The 20,324-nt window shown below is 40.5% G+C and overlaps 11 non-coding genes across 11 annotated transcripts; all 11 read right to left on the bottom strand.

The window, feature by feature from the left end:
• Positions 1-6: 6 nt before the first annotated feature.
• Positions 7-93, bottom strand: trnay-gua (transfer RNA tyrosine (anticodon GUA)). The gene is given in 2 exon segments: positions 7-42; positions 57-93. It is a non-coding gene; the product is annotated as a tRNA-Tyr (tRNA).
• Positions 94-2,004: 1,911 nt separating this feature from the next.
• On the bottom strand, positions 2,005-2,091 carry trnay-gua (transfer RNA tyrosine (anticodon GUA)). The gene is given in 2 exon segments: positions 2,005-2,040; positions 2,055-2,091. It is a non-coding gene; the product is annotated as a tRNA-Tyr (tRNA).
• A 1,911-nt stretch (positions 2,092-4,002) lies between these two features.
• On the bottom strand, positions 4,003-4,089 carry trnay-gua (transfer RNA tyrosine (anticodon GUA)). Its single transcript is given in 2 exon segments — positions 4,003-4,038; positions 4,053-4,089. It is a non-coding gene; the product is annotated as a tRNA-Tyr (tRNA).
• Positions 4,090-6,001: 1,912 nt separating this feature from the next.
• trnay-gua (transfer RNA tyrosine (anticodon GUA)) lies at positions 6,002-6,088 on the bottom strand. The gene is given in 2 exon segments: positions 6,002-6,037; positions 6,052-6,088. It is a non-coding gene; the product is annotated as a tRNA-Tyr (tRNA).
• A 1,912-nt stretch (positions 6,089-8,000) lies between these two features.
• trnay-gua (transfer RNA tyrosine (anticodon GUA)) lies at positions 8,001-8,087 on the bottom strand. The gene is given in 2 exon segments: positions 8,001-8,036; positions 8,051-8,087. It is a non-coding gene; the product is annotated as a tRNA-Tyr (tRNA).
• Positions 8,088-9,999: 1,912 nt separating this feature from the next.
• Positions 10,000-10,086, bottom strand: trnay-gua (transfer RNA tyrosine (anticodon GUA)). Its single transcript is given in 2 exon segments — positions 10,000-10,035; positions 10,050-10,086. It is a non-coding gene; the product is annotated as a tRNA-Tyr (tRNA).
• A 1,912-nt stretch (positions 10,087-11,998) lies between these two features.
• On the bottom strand, positions 11,999-12,085 carry trnay-gua (transfer RNA tyrosine (anticodon GUA)). The gene is given in 2 exon segments: positions 11,999-12,034; positions 12,049-12,085. It is a non-coding gene; the product is annotated as a tRNA-Tyr (tRNA).
• Positions 12,086-13,998: 1,913 nt separating this feature from the next.
• On the bottom strand, positions 13,999-14,085 carry trnay-gua (transfer RNA tyrosine (anticodon GUA)). The gene is given in 2 exon segments: positions 13,999-14,034; positions 14,049-14,085. It is a non-coding gene; the product is annotated as a tRNA-Tyr (tRNA).
• Positions 14,086-15,997: 1,912 nt separating this feature from the next.
• Positions 15,998-16,084, bottom strand: trnay-gua (transfer RNA tyrosine (anticodon GUA)). The gene is given in 2 exon segments: positions 15,998-16,033; positions 16,048-16,084. It is a non-coding gene; the product is annotated as a tRNA-Tyr (tRNA).
• A 1,913-nt stretch (positions 16,085-17,997) lies between these two features.
• Positions 17,998-18,084, bottom strand: trnay-gua (transfer RNA tyrosine (anticodon GUA)). Its single transcript is given in 2 exon segments — positions 17,998-18,033; positions 18,048-18,084. It is a non-coding gene; the product is annotated as a tRNA-Tyr (tRNA).
• Positions 18,085-19,996: 1,912 nt separating this feature from the next.
• On the bottom strand, positions 19,997-20,083 carry trnay-gua (transfer RNA tyrosine (anticodon GUA)). Its single transcript is given in 2 exon segments — positions 19,997-20,032; positions 20,047-20,083. It is a non-coding gene; the product is annotated as a tRNA-Tyr (tRNA).
• Between the last annotated feature and the right edge of the window lie 241 nt (positions 20,084-20,324).

The raw sequence follows: 20,324 nt of genomic DNA, 5'->3' as shown, positions 1-20,324 counted from the left end.
AAAACTTCCTTCGAGTCGGATTTGAACCGACGGCCTAAGGATGACAACTTTAACTTCTACAGTCCTCCGCTCTACCAACTGAGCTATCGAAGGTAACAGACTAGCAGTTCCATAGGTCCAAACACCAGTATGTTGGCTAGAAACACGGCCAGTTGTGCATATTTGAATTGTCAAATTCATTTGACTCAAAGAAGAAACATCGCATTGTACGAGTTGGAGATGTTCAGTTACCAAAATGTACCTCTTTTGAGGACATTTAGATGCATACTGCACTTTGTGTACATGAATGGAGAAAGGACATAAATGGTTAGAATAACATTCAGTGCTTTTGTAGAAAATTTTCTAAAATGTTGTCATGTAGAGAGAGAAATGATTGGCTGAAATGCAGAAACATTAAATGTGCAATGTGCACATATGGAAAGAACATTACTTTCATGTGGAACACATTAAGATTTCGAACTGCATGTTGAAATATAAAACCCCTTAAAGGATTGATTTTTACTCACATGCTGCGATGGTTGTTTTCTCATGGCTTCTGAGTGAAGAGGCTGTGGTCAGGGTGGAGTGAGTCTTTGATAACCAAGATTGTTGTTGCTTTGGCTCTCAATTAAGCAATGCCGTCACACAGTGTCAGGTCTTTCTCAATCAAGTGCAGAGAATGATGTAGAGGGCAAGGACTTGAACATGCACGTGTTCTTGCCTGAATACAGACACTTGCCTGAAAAACAAGTGCCTCGATGTTTTGTTCCAAAATTACTTCCCTGATGCATTAGCTAACAGGCGGCACACATAAACAAGTGCGCATGTTCATGTTTCGGACAAGCATTTCTACGGCACAGTCTGTAGTGTGTACAAAAGGAAATGAACAGAAAAGGTATGAGCAAGTACATCCTCCACTGACAAGCTTCTGTTATTTAAACGTAAATGGATTCTGTGACTAGAACAAGTCTGCTCATTCTCTCAGCCTTTATTGAAACTGCTCACCGCAATACAACAAGTACACAAGGTGTAATGAACTTGCAAAGAAAATGTTCTCAGTAAGTTGAAAAGGATAGGCTCAGAAGTGTTGATTTTATAAAGTAAGCATGACCTTAACATTTACTCCATGCCAAGAGAACTAGCTAGCTTAACCTGGGACAATGGCCAATGTAGATTGTCACAGATGGGTTAAATGATAGAAATGTGAAAGATCAGTTACTTAACAGGGTCCTGATTCTTGACGTGATCAAGATGTATTCAATGAAAGTTCACAAGAACACTAATGGCAAAGTAACAATGCTTTTATGGGTACAGGGAATTTAACCCTATACCCTCCAATCAAAAGTCTGATGCTCTACCATCTGAGCTATCCAGGTTACAAACAAAGCATCCTAGCTATTCAGGAAGGATTCAGGACACGGAAACCAAGACTCAAGCTTTGATAAGGTATCTGTGTGCCAATCTTCTCAAGACACACAAAGGCCCACATGGACTGGTTTGGTCATCCTCCCCAATCCAGGACATTTTAACTGACATGACAGGTGAAGAGCTTTCTAATAGTGAAGGAAACAAAAGGGGAATGCTATAACATCTGTCAGCTAACCCCTTTAGTTCTGCCTGACGTTTTCTCCCTGTGTGTACGAAACATTACATTAACAGCGCTTTCCATGTGTTAGTGACACTAGAATTCCCACTTTTCTTGAGTGATCCCAGATGGTAAAAAAAAAGAGTCTTGACTCTTGCAAACTTCATCTATTTTGTAGAACAAAAAGAAAGATGAATAACTCGCTTTATGGCCTGCTTCCTTTTATGCATACCAAGTCCAGTATGCATCCGAATGTCATCAGTATAGTAGGAGTGCAGACACTGAAAAATGTTGGTGACAAGAAGGATCCATGGCTTGGTTCCCGATGGAATTGTGGCTAAGATTCCGTGCTTTCACCGCCATGCCCTGGGTTCGATTTCGGTCAGGGAAAGCCATTTTTGCACAGTTAAAACGGAAAATTTCGCTTGGTAAGAAAAACTTCCTTCGAGTCGGATTTGAACCGACGGCCTAAGGATGACAACTTTAACTTCTACAGTCCTCCGCTCTACCAACTGAGCTATCGAAGGTAACAGACTAGCAGTTCCATAGGTCCAAACACCAGTATGTTGGCTAGAAACACGGCCAGTTGTGCATATTTGAATTGTCAAATTCATTTGACTCAAAGAAGAAACATCGCATTGTACGAGTTGGAGATGTTCAGTTACCAAAATGTACCTCTTTTGAGGACATTTAGATGCATACTGCACTTTGTGTACATGAATGGAGAAAGGACATAAATGGTTAGAATAACATTCAGTGCTTTTGTAGAAAATTTTCTAAAATGTTGTCATGTAGAGAGAGAAATGATTGGCTGAAATGCAGAAACATTAAATGTGCAATGTGCACATATGGAAAGAACATTACTTTCATGTGGAACACATTAAGATTTCGAACTGCATGTTGAAATATAAAACCCCTTAAAGGATTGATTTTTACTCACATGCTGCGATGGTTGTTTTCTCATGGCTTCTGAGTGAAGAGGCTGTGGTCAGGGTGGAGTGAGTCTTTGATAACCAAGATTGTTGTTGCTTTGGCTCTCAATTAAGCAATGCCGTCACACAGTGTCAGGTCTTTCTCAATCAAGTGCAGAGAATGATGTAGAGGGCAAGGACTTGAACATGCACGTGTTCTTGCCTGAATACAGACACTTGCCTGAAAAACAAGTGCCTCGATGTTTTGTTCCAAAATTACTTCCCTGATGCATTAGCTAACAGGCGGCACACATAAACAAGTGCGCATGTTCATGTTTCGGACAAGCATTTCTACGGCACAGTCTGTAGTGTGTACAAAAGGAAATGAACAGAAAAGGTATGAGCAAGTACATCCTCCACTGACAAGCTTCTGTTATTTAAACGTAAATGGATTCTGTGACTAGAACAAGTCTGCTCATTCTCTCAGCCTTTATTGAAACTGCTCACCGCAATACAACAAGTACACAAGGTGTAATGAACTTGCAAAGAAAATGTTCTCAGTAAGTTGAAAAGGATAGGCTCAGAAGTGTTGATTTTATAAAGTAAGCATGACCTTAACATTTACTCCATGCCAAGAGAACTAGCTAGCTTAACCTGGGACAATGGCCAATGTAGATTGTCACAGATGGGTTAAATGATAGAAATGTGAAAGATCAGTTACTTAACAGGGTCCTGATTCTTGACGTGATCAAGATGTATTCAATGAAAGTTCACAAGAACACTAATGGCAAAGTAACAATGCTTTTATGGGTACAGGGAATTTAACCCTATACCCTCCAATCAAAAGTCTGATGCTCTACCATCTGAGCTATCCAGGTTACAAACAAAGCATCCTAGCTATTCAGGAAGGATTCAGGACACGGAAACCAAGACTCAAGCTTTGATAAGGTATCTGTGTGCCAATCTTCTCAAGACACACAAAGGCCCACATGGACTGGTTTGGTCATCCTCCCCAATCCAGGACATTTTAACTGACATGACAGGTGAAGAGCTTTCTAATAGTGAAGGAGACAAAAGGGGAATGCTATAACATCTGTCAGCTAACCCCTTTAGTTCTGCCTGACGTTTTCTCCCTGTGTGTACGAAACATTACATTAACAGCGCTTTCCATGTGTTAGTGACACTAGAATTCCCACTTTTCTTGAGTGATCCCAGATGGTAAAAAAAAAAGAGTCTTGACTCTTGCAAACTTCATCTATTTTGTAGAACAAAAAGAAAGATGAATAACTCGCTTTATGGCCTGCTTCCTTTTATGCATACCAAGTCCAGTATGCATCCGAATGTCATCAGTATAGTAGGAGTGCAGACACTGAAAAATGTTGGTGACAAGAAGGATCCATGGCTTGGTTCCTGATGGAATTGTGGCTAAGATTCCGTGCTTTCACCGCCATGCCAGGGTTCGATTTCGGTCAGGGAAAGCCATTTTTGCACAGTTAAAACGGAAAATTTCGCTTGGTAAGAAAAACTTCCTTCGAGTCGGATTTGAACCGACGGCCTAAGGATGACAACTTTAACTTCTACAGTCCTCCGCTCTACCAACTGAGCTATCGAAGGTAACAGACTAGCAGCTCCATAGGTCCAAACACCAGTATGTTGGCTAGAAACACGGCCAGTTGTGCATATTTGAATTGTCAAATTCATTTGACTCAAAGAAGAAACATCGCATTGTACGAGTTGGAGATGTTCAGTTACCAAAATGTACCTCTTTTGAGGACATTTAGATGCATACTGCACTTTGTGTACATGAATGGAGAAAGGACATAAATGGTTAGAATAACATTCAGTGCTTTTGTAGAAAATTTTCTAAAATGTTGTCATGTAGAGAGAGAAATGATTGGCTGAAATGCAGAAACATTAAATGTGCAATGTGCACATATGGAAAGAACATTACTTTCATGTGGAACACATTAAGATTTCGAACTGCATGTTGAAATATAAAACCCCTTAAAGGATTGATTTTTACTCACATGCTGCGATGGTTGTTTTCTCATGGCTTCTGAGTGAAGAGGCTGTGGTCAGGGTGGAGTGAGTCTTTGATAACCAAGATTGTTGTTGCTTTGGCTCTCAATTAAGCAATGCCGTCACACAGTGTCAGGTCTTTCTCAATCACGTGCAGAGAATGATGTAGAGGGCAAGGACTTGAACATGCACGTGTTCTTGCCTGAATACAGACACTTGCCTGAAAAACAAGTGCCTCGATGTTTTGTTCCAAAATTACTTCCCTGATGCATTAGCTAACAGGCGGCACACATAAACAAGTGCGCATGTTCATGTTTCGGACAAGCATTTCTACGGCACAGTCTGTAGTGTGTACAAAAGGAAATGAACAGAAAAGGTATGAGCAAGTACATCCTCCACTGACAAGCTTCTGTTATTTAAACGTAAATGGATTCTGTGACTAGAACAAGTCTGCTCATTCTCTCAGCCTTTATTGAAACTGCTCACCGCAATACAACAAGTACACAAGGTGTAATGAACTTGCAAAGAAAATGTTCTCAGTAAGTTGAAAAGGATAGGCTCAGAAGTGTTGATTTTATAAAGTAAGCATGACCTTAACATTTACTCCATGCCAAGAGAACTAGCTAGCTTAACCTGGGACAATGGCCAATGTAGATTGTCACAGATGGGTTAAATGATAGAAATGTGAAAGATCAGTTACTTAACAGGGTCCTGATTCTTGACGTGATCAAGATGTATTCAATGAAAGTTCACAAGAACACTAATGGCAAAGTAACAATGCTTTTATGGGTACAGGGAATTTAACCCTATACCCTCCAATCAAAAGTCTGATGCTCTACCATCTGAGCTATCCAGGTTACAAACAAAGCATCCTAGCTATTCAGGAAGGATTCAGGACACGGAAACCAAGACTCAAGCTTTGATAAGGTATCTGTGTGCCAATCTTCTCAAGACACACAAAGGCCCACATGGACTGGTTTGGTCATCCTCCCCAATCCAGGACATTTTAACTGACATGACAGGTGAAGAGCTTTCTAATAGTGAAGGAGACAAAAGGGGAATGCTATAACATCTGTCAGCTAACCCCTTTAGTTCTGCCTGACGTTTTCTCCCTGTGTGTACGAAACATTACATTAACAGCGCTTTCCATGTGTTAGTGACACTAGAATTCCCACTTTTCTTGAGTGATCCCAGATGGTAAAAAAAAAAGAGTCTTGACTCTTGCAAACTTCATCTATTTTGTAGAACAAAAAGAAAGATGAATAACTCGCTTTATGGCCTGCTTCCTTTTATGCATACCAAGTCCAGTATGCATCCGAATGTCATCAGTATAGTAGGAGTGCAGACACTGAAAAATGTTGGTGACAAGAAGGATCCATGGCTTGGTTCCAGATGGAATTGTGGCTAAGATTCCGTGCTTTCACCGCCATGCCCTGGGTTCGATTTCGGTCAGGGAAAGCCATTTTTGCACAGTTAAAACGGAAAATTTCGCTTGGTAAGAAAAACTTCCTTCAAGTCGGATTTGAACCGACGGCCTAAGGATGACAACTTTAACTTCTACAGTCCTCCGCTCTACCAACTGAGCTATCAAAGGTAACAGACTAGCAGTTCCATAGGTCCAAACACCAGTATGTTGGCTAGAAACACGGCCAGTTGTGCATATTTGAATTGTCAAATTCATTTGACTCAAAGAAGAAACATCGCATTGTACGAGTTGGAGATGTTCAGTTACCAAAATGTACCTCTTTTGAGGACATTTAGATGCATACTGCACTTTGTGTACATGAATGGAGAAAGGACATAAATGGTTAGAATAACATTCAGTGCTTTTGTAGAAAATTTTCTAAAATGTTGTCATGTAGAGAGAGAAATGATTGGCTGAAATGCAGAAACATTAAATGTGCAATGTGCACATATGGAAAGAACATTACTTTCATGTGGAACACATTAAGATTTCGAACTGCATGTTGAAATATAAAACCCCTTAAAGGATTGATTTTTACTCACATGCTGCGATGGTTGTTTTCTCATGGCTTCTGAGTGAAGAGGCTGTGGTCAGGGTGGAGTGAGTCTTTGATAACCAAGATTGTTGTTGCTTTGGCTCTCAATTAAGCAATGCCGTCACACAGTGTCAGGTCTTTCTCAATCACGTGCAGAGAATGATGTAGAGGGCAAGGACTTGAACATGCACGTGTTCTTGCCTGAATACAGACACTTGCCTGAAAAACAAGTGCCTCGATGTTTTGTTCCAAAATTACTTCCCTGATGCATTAGCTAACAGGCGGCACACATAAACAAGTGCGCATGTTCATGTTTCGGACAAGCATTTCTACGGCACAGTCTGTAGTGTGTACAAAAGGAAATGAACAGAAAAGGTATGAGCAAGTACATCCTCCACTGACAAGCTTCTGTTATTTAAACGTAAATGGATTCTGTGACTAGAACAAGTCTGCTCATTCTCTCAGCCTTTATTGAAACTGCTCACCGCAATACAACAAGTACACAAGGTGTAATGAACTTGCAAAGAAAATGTTCTCAGTAAGTTGAAAAGGATAGGCTCAGAAGTGTTGATTTTATAAAGTAAGCATGACCTTAACATTTACTCCATGCCAAGAGAACTAGCTAGCTTAACCTGGGACAATGGCCAATGTAGATTGTCACAGATGGGTTAAATGATAGAAATGTGAAAGATCAGTTACTTAACAGGGTCCTGATTCTTGACGTGATCAAGATGTATTCAATGAAAGTTCACAAGAACACTAATGGCAAAGTAACAATGCTTTTATGGGTACAGGGAATTTAACCCTATACCCTCCAATCAAAAGTCTGATGCTCTACCATCTGAGCTATCCAGGTTACAAACAAAGCATCCTAGCTATTCAGGAAGGATTCAGGACACGGAAACCAAGACTCAAGCTTTGATAAGGTATCTGTGTGCCAATCTTCTCAAGACACACAAAGGCCCACATGGACTGGTTTGGTCATCCTCCCCAATCCAGGACATTTTAACTGACATGACAGGTGAAGAGCTTTCTAATAGTGAAGGAGACAAAAGGGGAATGCTATAACATCTGTCAGCTAACCCCTTTAGTTCTGCCTGACGTTTTCTCCCTGTGTGTACGAAACATTACATTAACAGCGCTTTCCATGTGTTAGTGACACTAGAATTCCCACTTTTCTTGAGTGATCCCAGATGGTAAAAAAAAAAGAGTCTTGACTCTTGCAAACTTCATCTATTTTGTAGAACAAAAAGAAAGATGAATAACTCGCTTTATGGCCTGCTTCCTTTTATGCATACCAAGTCCAGTATGCATCCGAATGTCATCAGTATAGTAGGAGTGCAGACACTGAAAAATGTTGGTGACAAGAAGGATCCATGGCTTGGTTCCAGATGGAATTGTGGCTAAGATTCCGTGCTTTCACCGCCATGCCCTGGGTTCGATTTCGGTCAGGGAAAGCCATTTTTGCACAGTTAAAACGGAAAATTTCGCTTGGTAAGAAAAACTTCCTTCAAGTCGGATTTGAACCGACGGCCTAAGGATGACAACTTTAACTTCTACAGTCCTCCGCTCTACCAACTGAGCTATCAAAGGTAACAGACTAGCAGTTCCATAGGTCCAAACACCAGTATGTTGGCTAGAAACACGGCCAGTTGTGCATATTTGAATTGTCAAATTCATTTGACTCAAAGAAGAAACATCGCATTGTACGAGTTGGAGATGTTCAGTTACCAAAATGTACCTCTTTTGAGGACATTTAGATGCATACTGCACTTTGTGTACATGAATGGAGAAAGGACATAAATGGTTAGAATAACATTCAGTGCTTTTGTAGAAAATTTTCTAAAATGTTGTCATGTAGAGAGAGAAATGATTGGCTGAAATGCAGAAACATTAAATGTGCAATGTGCACATATGGAAAGAACATTACTTTCATGTGGAACACATTAAGATTTCGAACTGCATGTTGAAATATAAAACCCCTTAAAGGATTGATTTTTACTCACATGCTGCGATGGTTGATTTCTCATGGCTTCTGAGTGAAGAGGCTGTGGTCAGGGTGGAGTGAGTCTTTGATAACCAAGATTGTTGTTGCTTTGGCTCTCAATTAAGCAATGCCGTCACACAGTGTCAGGTCTTTCTCAATCAAGTGCAGAGAATGATGTAGAGGGCAAGGACTTGAACATGCACGTGTTCTTGCCTGAATACAGACACTTGCCTGAAAAACAAGTGCCTCGATGTTTTGTTCCAAAATTACTTCCCTGATGCATTAGCTAACAGGCGGCACACATAAACAAGTGCGCATGTTCATGTTTCGGACAAGCATTTCTACGGCACAGTCTGTAGTGTGTACAAAAGGAAATGAACAGAAAAGGTATGAGCAAGTACATCCTCCACTGACAAGCTTCTGTTATTTAAACGTAAATGGATTCTGTGACTAGAACAAGTCTGCTCATTCTCTCAGCCTTTATTGAAACTGCTCACCGCAATACAACAAGTACACAAGGTGTAATGAACTTGCAAAGAAAATGTTCTCAGTAAGTTGAAAAGGATAGGCTCAGAAGTGTTGATTTTATAAAGTAAGCATGACCTTAACATTTACTCCATGCCAAGAGAACTAGCTAGCTTAACCTGGGACAATGGCCAATGTAGATTGTCACAGATGGGTTAAATGATAGAAATGTGAAAGATCAGTTACTTAACAGGGTCCTGATTCTTGACGTGATCAAGATGTATTCAATGAAAGTTCACAAGAACACTAATGGCAAAGTAACAATGCTTTTATGGGTACAGGGAATTTAACCCTATACCCTCCAATCAAAAGTCTGATGCTCTACCATCTGAGCTATCCAGGTTACAAACAAAGCATCCTAGCTATTCAGGAAGGATTCAGGACACGGAAACCAAGACTCAAGCTTTGATAAGGTATCTGTCTGCCAATCTTCTCAAGACACACAAAGGCCCACATGGACTGGTTTGGTCATCCTCCCCAATCCAGGACATTTTAACTGACATGACAGGTGAAGAGCTTTCTAATAGTGAAGGAGACAAAAGGGGAATGCTATAACATCTGTCAGCTAACCCCTTTAGTTCTGCCTGACGTTTTCTCCCTGTGTGTACGAAACATTACATTAACAGCGCTTTCCATGTGTTAGTGACACTAGAATTCCCACTTTTCTTGAGTGATCCCAGATGGTAAAAAAAAAAGAGTCTTGACTCTTGCAAACTTCATCTATTTTGTAGAACAAAAAGAAAGATGAATAACTCGCTTTATGGCCTGCTTCCTTTTATGCATACCAAGTCCAGTATGCATCCGAATGTCATCAGTATAGTAGGAGTGCAGACACTGAAAAATGTTGGTGACAAGAAGGATCCATGGCTTGGTTCCCGATGGAATTGTGGCTAAGATTCCGTGCTTTCACCGCCATGCCCTGGGTTCGATTTCGGTCAGGGAAAGCCATTTTTGCACAGTTAAAACGGAAAATTTCGCTTGGTAAGAAAAACTTCCTTCGAGTCGGATTTGAACCGACGGCCTAAGGATGACAACTTTAACTTCTACAGTCCTCCGCTCTACCAACTGAGCTATCAAAGGTAACAGACTAGCAGTTCCATAGGTCCAAACACCAGTATGTTGGCTAGAAACACGGCCAGTTGTGCATATTTGAATTGTCAAATTCATTTGACTCAAAGAAGAAACATCGCATTGTACGAGTTGGAGATGTTCAGTTACCAAAATGTACCTCTTTTGAGGACATTTAGATGCATACTGCACTTTGTGTACATGAATGGAGAAAGGACATAAATGGTTAGAATAACATTCAGTGCTTTTGTAGAAAATTTTCTAAAATGTTGTCATGTAGAGAGAGAAATGATTGGCTGAAATGCAGAAACATTAAATGTGCAATGTGCACATATGGAAAGAACATTACTTTCATGTGGAACACATTAAGATTTCGAACTGCATGTTGAAATATAAAACCCCTTAAAGGATTGATTTTTACTCACATGCTGCGATGGTTGATTTCTCATGGCTTCTGAGTGAAGAGGCTGTGGTCAGGGTGGAGTGAGTCTTTGATAACCAAGATTGTTGTTGCTTTGGCTCTCAATTAAGCAATGCCGTCACACAGTGTCAGGTCTTTCTCAATCAAGTGCAGAGAATGATGTAGAGGGCAAGGACTTGAACATGCACGTGTTCTTGCCTGAATACAGACACTTGCCTGAAAAACAAGTGCCTCGATGTTTTGTTCCAAAATTACTTCCCTGATGCATTAGCTAACAGGCGGCACACATAAACAAGTGCGCATGTTCATGTTTCGGACAAGCATTTCTACGGCACAGTCTGTAGTGTGTACAAAAGAAAATTAACAGAAAAAGTATGAGCAAGTACATCCTCCACTGACAAGCTTCTGTTATTTAAACGTAAATGGATTCTGTGACTAGAACAAGTCTGCTCATTCACTCAGCCTTTATTGAAACTGCTCACCGCAATACAACAAGTACACAAGGTGTAATGAACTTGCAAAGAAAATGTTCTCAGTAAGTTGAAAAGGATAGGCTCAGAAGTGTTGATTTTATAAAGTAAGCATGACCTTAACATTTACTCCATGCCAAGAGAACTAGCTAGCTTAACCTGGGACAATGGCCAATGTAGATTGTCACAGATGGGTTAAATGATAGAAATGTGAAAGATCAGTTACTTAACAGGGTCCTGATTCTTGACGTGATCAAGATGTATTCAATGAAAGTTCAAAAGAACACTAATGGCAAAGTAACAATGCTTTTATGGGTACAGGGAATTTAACCCTATACCCTCCAATCAAAAGTCTGATGCTCTACCATCTGAGCTATCCAGGTTACAAACAAAGCATCCTAGCTATTCAGGAAGGATTCAGGACACGGAAACCAAGACTCAAGCTTTGATAAGGTATCTGTGTGCCAATCTTCTCAAGACACACAAAGGCCCACATGGACTGGTTTGGTCATCCTCCCCAATCCAGGACATTTTAACTGACATGACAGGTGAAGAGCTTTCTAATAGTGAAGGAGACAAAAGGGGAATGCTATAACATCTGTCAGCTAACCCCTTTAGTTCTGCCTGACGTTTTCTCCCTGTGTGTACGAAACATTACATTAACAGCGCTTTCCATGTGTTAGTGACACTAGAATTCCCACTTTTCTTGAGTGATTCCAGATGGTAAAAAAAAAAGAGTCTTGACTCTTGCAAACTTCATCTATTTTGTAGAACAAAAAGAAAGATGAATAACTCGCTTTATGGCCTGCTTCCTTTTATGCATACCAAGTCCAGTATGCATCCGAATGTCATCAGTATAGTAGGAGTGCAGACACTGAAAAATGTTGGTGACAAGAAGGATCCATGGCTTGGTTCCCGATGGAATTGTGGCTAAGATTCCGTGCTTTCACCGCCATGCCCTGGGTTCGATTTCGGTCAGGGAAAGCCATTTTTGCACAGTTAAAACGGAAAATTTCGCTTGGTAAGAAAAACTTCCTTCGAGTCGGATTTGAACCGACGGCCTAAGGATGACAACTTTAACTTCTACAGTCCTCCGCTCTACCAACTGAGCTATCGAAGGTAACAGACTAGCAGTTCCATAGGTCCAAACACCAGTATGTTGGCTAGAAACACGGCCAGTTGTGCATATTTGAATTGTCAAATTCATTTGACTCAAAGAAGAAACATCGCATTGTACGAGTTGGAGATGTTCAGTTACCAAAATGTACCTCTTTTGAGGACATTTAGATGCATACTGCACTTTGTGTACATGAATGGAGAAAGGACATAAATGGTTAGAATAACATTCAGTGCTTTTGTAGAAAATTTTCTAAAATGTTGTCATGTAGAGAGAGAAATGATTGGCTGAAATGCAGAAACATTAAATGTGCAATGTGCACATATGGAAAGAACATTACTTTCATGTGGAACACATTAAGATTTCGAACTGCATGTTGAAATATAAAACCCCTTAAAGGATTGATTTTTACTCACATGCTGCGATGGTTGTTTTCTCATGGCTTCTGAGTGAAGAGGCTGTGGTCAGGGTGGAGTGAGTCTTTGATAACCAAGATTGTTGTTGCTTTGGCTCTCAATTAAGCAATGCCGTCACACAGTGTCAGGTCTTTCTCAATCACGTGCAGAGAATGATGTAGAGGGCAAGGACTTGAACATGCACGTGTTCTTGCCTGAATACAGACACTTGCCTGAAAAACAAGTGCCTCGATGTTTTGTTCCAAAATTACTTCCCTGATGCATTAGCTAACAGGCGGCACACATAAACAAGTGCGCATGTTCATGTTTCGGACAAGCATTTCTACGGCACAGTCTGTAGTGTGTACAAAAGGAAATGAACAGAAAAGGTATGAGCAAGTACATCCTCCACTGACAAGCTTCTGTTATTTAAACGTAAATGGATTCTGTGACTAGAACAAGTCTGCTCATTCTCTCAGCCTTTATTGAAACTGCTCACCGCAATACAACAAGTACACAAGGTGTAATGAACTTGCAAAGAAAATGTTCTCAGTAAGTTGAAAAGGATAGGCTCAGAAGTGTTGATTTTATAAAGTAAGCATGACCTTAACATTTACTCCATGCCAAGAGAACTAGCTAGCTTAACCTGGGACAATGGCCAATGTAGATTGTCACAGATGGGTTAAATGATAGAAATGTGAAAGATCAGTTACTTAACAGGGTCCTGATTCTTGACGTGATCAAGATGTATTCAATGAAAGTTCACAAGAACACTAATGGCAAAGTAACAATGCTTTTATGGGTACAGGGAATTTAACCCTATACCCTCCAATCAAAAGTCTGATGCTCTACCATCTGAGCTATCCAGGTTACAAACAAAGCATCCTAGCTATTCAGGAAGGATTCAGGACACGGAAACCAAGACTCAAGCTTTGATAAGGTATCTGTGTGCCAATCTTCTCAAGACACACAAAGGCCCACATGGACTGGTTTGGTCATCCTCCCCAATCCAGGACATTTTAACTGACATGACAGGTGAAGAGCTTTCTAATAGTGAAGGAGACAAAAGGGGAATGCTATAACATCTGTCAGCTAACCCCTTTAGTTCTGCCTGACGTTTTCTCCCTGTGTGTACGAAACATTACATTAACAGCGCTTTCCATGTGTTAGTGACACTAGAATTCCCACTTTTCTTGAGTGATCCCAGATGGTAAAAAAAAAAAGAGTCTTGACTCTTGCAAACTTCATCTATTTTGTAGAACAAAAAGAAAGATGAATAACTCGCTTTATGGCCTGCTTCCTTTTATGCATACCAAGTCCAGTATGCATCCGAATGTCATCAGTATAGTAGGAGTGCAGACACTGAAAAATGTTGGTGACAAGAAGGATCCACAGCTTGGTTCCCGATGGAATTGTGGCTAAGATTCCGTGCTTTCACCGCCATGCCCTGGGTTCGATTTCGGTCAGGGAAAGCCATTTTTGCACAGTTAAAACGGAAAATTTCGCTTGGTAAGAAAAACTTCCTTCGAGTCGGATTTGAACCGACGGCCTAAGGATGACAACTTTAACTTCTACAGTCCTCCACTCTACCAACTGAGCTATCGAAGGTAACAGACTAGCAGTTCCATAGGTCCAAACACCAGTATGTTGGCTAGAAACACGGCCAGTTGTGCATATTTGAATTGTCAAATTCATTTGACTCAAAGAAGAAACATCGCATTGTACGAGTTGGAGATGTTCAGTTACCAAAATGTACCTCTTTTGAGGACATTTAGATGCATACTGCACTTTGTGTACATGAATGGAGAAAGGACATAAATGGTTAGAATAACATTCAGTGCTTTTGTAGAAAATTTTCTAAAATGTTGTCATGTAGAGAGAGAAATGATTGGCTGAAATGCAGAAACATTAAATGTGCAATGTGCACATATGGAAAGAACATTACTTTCATGTGGAACACATTAAGATTTCGAACTGCATGTTGAAATATAAAACCCCTTAAAGGATTGATTTTTACTCACATGCTGCGATGGTTGTTTTCTCATGGCTTCTGAGTGAAGAGGCTGTGGTCAGGGTGGAGTGAGTCTTTGATAACCAAGATTGTTGTTGCTTTGGCTCTCAATTAAGCAATGCCGTCACACAGTGTCAGGTCTTTCTCAATCAAGTGCAGAGAATGATGTAGAGGGCAAGGACTTGAACATGCACGTGTTCTTGCCTGAATACAGACACTTGCCTGAAAAACAAGTGCCTCGATGTTTTGTTCCAAAATTACTTCCCTGATGCATTAGCTAACAGGCGGCACACATAAACAAGTGCGCATGTTCATGTTTCGGACAAGCATTTCTACGGCACAGTCTGTAGTGTGTACAAAAGGAAATGAACAGAAAAAGTATGAGCAAGTACATCCTCCACTGACAAGCTTCTGTTATTTAAACGTAAATGGATTCTGTGACTAGAACAAGTCTGCTCATTCTCTCAGCCTTTATTGAAACTGCTCACCGCAATACAACAAGTACACAAGGTGTAATGAACTTGCAAAGAAAATGTTCTCAGTAAGTTGAAAAGGATAGGCTCAGAAGTGTTGATTTTATAAAGTAAGCATGACCTTAACATTTACTCCATGCCAAGAGAACTAGCTAGCTTAACCTGGGACAATGGCCAATGTAGATTGTCACAGATGGGTTAAATGATAGAAATGTGAAAGATCAGTTACTTAACAGGGTCCTGATTCTTGACGTGATCAAGATGTATTCAATGAAAGTTCACAAGAACACTAATGGCAAAGTAACAATGCTTTTATGGGTACAGGGAATTTAACCCTATACCCTCCAATCAAAAGTCTGATGCTCTACCATCTGAGCTATCCAGGTTACAAACAAAGCATCCTAGCTATTCAGGAAGGATTCAGGACACGGAAACCAAGACTCAAGCTTTGATAAGGTATCTGTGTGCCAATCTTCTCAAGACACACAAAGGCCCACATGGACTGGTTTGGTCATCCTCCCCAATCCAGGACATTTTAACTGACATGACAGGTGAAGAGCTTTCTAATAGTGAAGGAGACAAAAGGGGAATGCTATAACATCTGTCAGCTAACCCCTTTAGTTCTGCCTGACGTTTTCTCCCTGTGTGTACGAAACATTACATTAACAGCGCTTTCCATGTGTTAGTGACACTAGAATTCCCACTTTTCTTGAGTGATCCCAGATGGTAAAAAAAAAAGAGTCTTGACTCTTGCAAACTTCATCTATTTTGTAGAACAAAAAGAAAGATGAATAACTCGCTTTATGGCCTGCTTCCTTTTATGCATACCAAGTCCAGTATGCATCCGAATGTCATCAGTATAGTAGGAGTGCAGACACTGAAAAATGTTGGTGACAAGAAGGATCCATGGCTTGGTTCCCGATGGAATTGTGGCTAAGATTCCGTGCTTTCACCGCCATGCCCTGGGTTCGATTTCGGTCAGGGAAAGCCATTTTTGCACAGTTAAAACGGAAAATTTCGCTTGGTAAGAAAAACTTCCTTCGAGTCGGATTTGAACCGACGGCCTAAGGATGACAACTTTAACTTCTACAGTCCTCCGCTCTACCAACTGAGCTATCGAAGGTAACAGACTAGCAGTTCCATAGGTCCAAACACCAGTATGTTGGCTAGAAACACGGCCAGTTGTGCATATTTGAATTGTCAAATTCATTTGACTCAAAGAAGAAACATCGCATTGTACGAGTTGGAGATGTTCAGTTACCAAAATGTACCTCTTTTGAGGACATTTAGATGCATACTGCACTTTGTGTACATGAATGGAGAAAGGACATAAATGGTTAGAATAACATTCAGTGCTTTTGTAGAAAATTTTCTAAAATGTTGTCATGTAGAGAGAGAAATGATTGGCTGAAATGCAGAAACATTAAATGTGCAATGTGCACATATGGAAAGAACATTACTTTCATGTGGAACACATTAAGATTTCAAACTGCATGTTGAAATATAAAACCCCTTAAAGGATTGATTTTTACTCACATGCTGCGATGGTTGTTTTCTCATGGCTTCTGAGTGAAGAGGCTGTGGTCAGGGTGGAGTGAGTCTTTGATAACCAAGATTGTTGTTGCTTTGGCTCTCAATTAAGCAATGCCGTCACACAGTGTCAGGTCTTTCTCAATCACGTGCAGAGAATGATGTAGAGGGCAAGGACTTGAACATGCACGTGTTCTTGCCTGAATACAGACACTTGCCTGAAAAACAAGTGCCTCGATGTTTTGTTCCAAAATTACTTCCCTGATGCATTAGCTAACAGGCGGCACACATAAACAAGTGCGCATGTTCATGTTTCGGACAAGCATTTCTACGGCACAGTCTGTAGTGTGTACAAAAGGAAATGAACAGAAAAGGTATGAGCAAGTACATCCTCCACTGACAAGCTTCTGTTATTTAAACGTAAATGGATTCTGTGACTAGAACAAGTCTGCTCATTCTCTCAGCCTTTATTGAAACTGCTCACCGCAATACAACAAGTACACAAGGTGTAATGAACTTGCAAAGAAAATGTTCTCAGTAAGTTGAAAAGGATAGGCTCAGAAGTGTTGATTTTATAAAGTAAGCATGACCTTAACATTTACTCCATGCCAAGAGAACTAGCTAGCTTAACCTGGGACAATGGCCAATGTAGATTGTCACAGATGGGTTAAATGATAGAAATGTGAAAGATCAGTTACTTAACAGGGTCCTGATTCTTGACGTGATCAAGATGTATTCAATGAAAGTTCACAAGAACACTAATGGCAAAGTAACAATGCTTTTATGGGTACAGGGAATTTAACCCTATACCCTCCAATCAAAAGTCTGATGCTCTACCATCTGAGCTATCCAGGTTACAAACAAAGCATCCTAGCTATTCAGGAAGGATTCAGGACACGGAAACCAAGACTCAAGCTTTGATAAGGTATCTGTCTGCCAATCTTCTCAAGACACACAAAGGCCCACATGGACTGGTTTGGTCATCCTCCCCAATCCAGGACATTTTAACTGACATGACAGGTGAAGAGCTTTCTAATAGTGAAGGAGACAAAAGGGGAATGCTATAACATCTGTCAGCTAACCCCTTTAGTTCTGCCTGACGTTTTCTCCCTGTGTGTACGAAACATTACATTAACAGCGCTTTCCATGTGTTAGTGACACTAGAATTCCCACTTTTCTTGAGTGATCCCAGATGGTAAAAAAAAAAAGAGTCTTGACTCTTGCAAACTTCATCTATTTTGTAGAACAAAAAGAAAGATGAATAACTCGCTTTATGGCCTGCTTCCTTTTATGCATACCAAGTCCAGTATGCATCCGAATGTCATCAGTATAGTAGGAGTGCAGACACTGAAAAATGTTGGTGACAAGAAGGATCCATGGCTTGGTTCCCGATGGAATTGTGGCTAAGATTCCGTGCTTTCACCGCCATGCCCTGGGTTCGATTTCGGTCAGGGAAAGCCATTTTTGCACAGTTAAAACGGAAAATTTCGCTTGGTAAGAAAAACTTCCTTCGAGTCTGATTTGAACCGACGGCCTAAGGATGACAACTTTAACTTCTACAGTCCTCCGCTCTACCAACTGAGCTAGCGAAGGTAACAGACTAGCAGTTCCATAGGTCCAAACACCAGTATGTTGGCTAGAAACACGGCCAGTTGTGCATATTTGAATTGTCAAATTCATTTGACTCAAAGAAGAAACATCGCATTGTACGAGTTGGAGATGTTCAGTTACCAAAATGTACCTCTTTTGAGGACATTTAGATGCATACTGCACTTTGTGTACATGAATGGAGAAAGGACATAAATGGTTAGAATAACATTCAGTGCTTTTGTAGAAAATTTTCTAAAATGTTGTCATGTAGAGAGAGAAATGATTGGCTGAAATGCAGAAACATTAAATGTGCAATGTGCACATATGGAAAGAACATTACTTTCATGTGGAACACATTAAGATTTCGAACTGCATGTTGAAATATAAAACCCCTTAAAGGATTGATTTTTACTCACATGCTGCGATGGTTGTTTTCTCATGGCTTCTGAGTGAAGAGGCTGTGGTCAGGGTGGAGTGAGTCTTTGATAACCAAGATTGTTGTTGCTTTGGCTCTCAATTAAGCAATGCCGTCACACAGTGTCAGGTCTTTCTCAATCACGTGCAGAGAATGATGTAGAGGGCAAGGACTTGAACATGCACGTGTTCTTGCCTGAATACAGACACTTGCCTGAAAAACAAGTGCCTCGATGTTTTGTTCCAAAATTACTTCCCTGATGCATTAGCTAACAGGCGGCACACATAAACAAGTGCGCATGTTCATGTTTCAGACAAGCATTTCTACGGCACAGTCTGTAGTGTGTACAAAAGGAAATGAACAGAAAAGGTATGAGCAAGTACATCCTCCACTGACAAGCTTCTGTTATTTAAACGTAAATGGATTCTGTGACTAGAACAAGTCTGCTCATTCTCTCAGCCTTTATTGAAACTGCTCACCGCAATACAACAAGTACACAAGGTGTAATGAACTTGCAAAGAAAATGTTCTCAGTAAGTTGAAAAGGATAGGCTCAGAAGTGTTGATTTTATAAAGTAAGCATGACCTTAACATTTACTCCATGCCAAGAGAACTAGCTAGCTTAACCTGGGACAATGGCCAATGTAGATTGTCACAGATGGGTTAAATGATAGAAATGTGAAAGATCAGTTACTTAACAGGGTCCTGATTCTTGACGTGATCAAGATGTATTCAATGAAAGTTCACAAGAACACTAATGGCAAAGTAACAATGCTTTTATGGGTACAGGGAATTTAACCCTATACCCTCCAATCAAAAGTCTGATGCTCTACCATCTGAGCTATCCAGGTTACAAACAAAGCATCCTAGCTATTCAGGAAGGATTCAGGACACGGAAACCAAGACTCAAGCTTTGATAAGGTATCTGTCTGCCAATCTTCTCAAGACACACAAAGGCCCACATGGACTGGTTTGGTCATCCTCCCCAATCCAGGACATTTTAACTGACATGACAGGTGAAGAGCTTTCTAATAGTGAAGGAGACAAAAGGGGAATGCTATAACATCTGTCAGCTAACCCCTTTAGTTCTGCCTGACGTTTTCTCCCTGTGTGTACGAAACATTACATTAACAGCGCTTTCCATGTGTTAGTGACACTAGAATTCCCACTTTTCTTGATTGATCCCAGATGGTAAAAAAAAAAGAGTCTTGACTCTAGCAAACTTCATCTATTTTGTAGAACAAAAAGAAAGATGAATAACTCACTTTATGGCCTGCTTCCTTTTATGCATACCAAGTCCAGTATGCATCCGAATGTCATCAGTATAGTAGGAGTGCAGACACTGAAAAATGTTGGTGACAAGAAGGATCCATGGCTTGGTTCCCGATGGAATTGTGGCTAAGATTCCGTGCTTTCACCGCCATGCCCTGGGTTCGATTTCGGTCAGGGAAAGCAATTTTTGCACAGTTAAAACGGAAAATTTCGCTTGGTAAGAAAAACTTCCTTAGAGTCGGATTTGAACCGACAGCCTAAGGATGACAACTTTAACTTCTACAGTCCTCCGCTCTACCAACTGAGCTATCGAAGGTAACAGACTAGCAGTTCCATAGGTCCAAACACCAGTATGTTGGCTAGAAACACGGCCAGTTGTGCATATTTGAATTGTCAAATTCATTTGACTCAAAGAAGAAACATCGCATTGTACGAGTTGGAGATGTTCAGTTACCAAAATGTACCTCTTTTGAGGACATTTAGATGCATACTGCACTTTGTGTACATGAATGGAGAAAGGACATAAATGGTTAGAATAACTTTCAGTGCTTTTGTAG

This window comes from Electrophorus electricus, chromosome 5, assembly GCF_041902795.1.
Source record: "Electrophorus electricus isolate QZ-2024a chromosome 5, ASM4190279v1, whole genome shotgun sequence".
Classification (NCBI taxonomy): domain Eukaryota; kingdom Metazoa; phylum Chordata; class Actinopteri; order Gymnotiformes; family Gymnotidae; genus Electrophorus; species Electrophorus electricus.
Note: the sequence above shows the minus strand (reverse complement) of the source record. Positions and strands in the feature narration are given on the sequence as shown.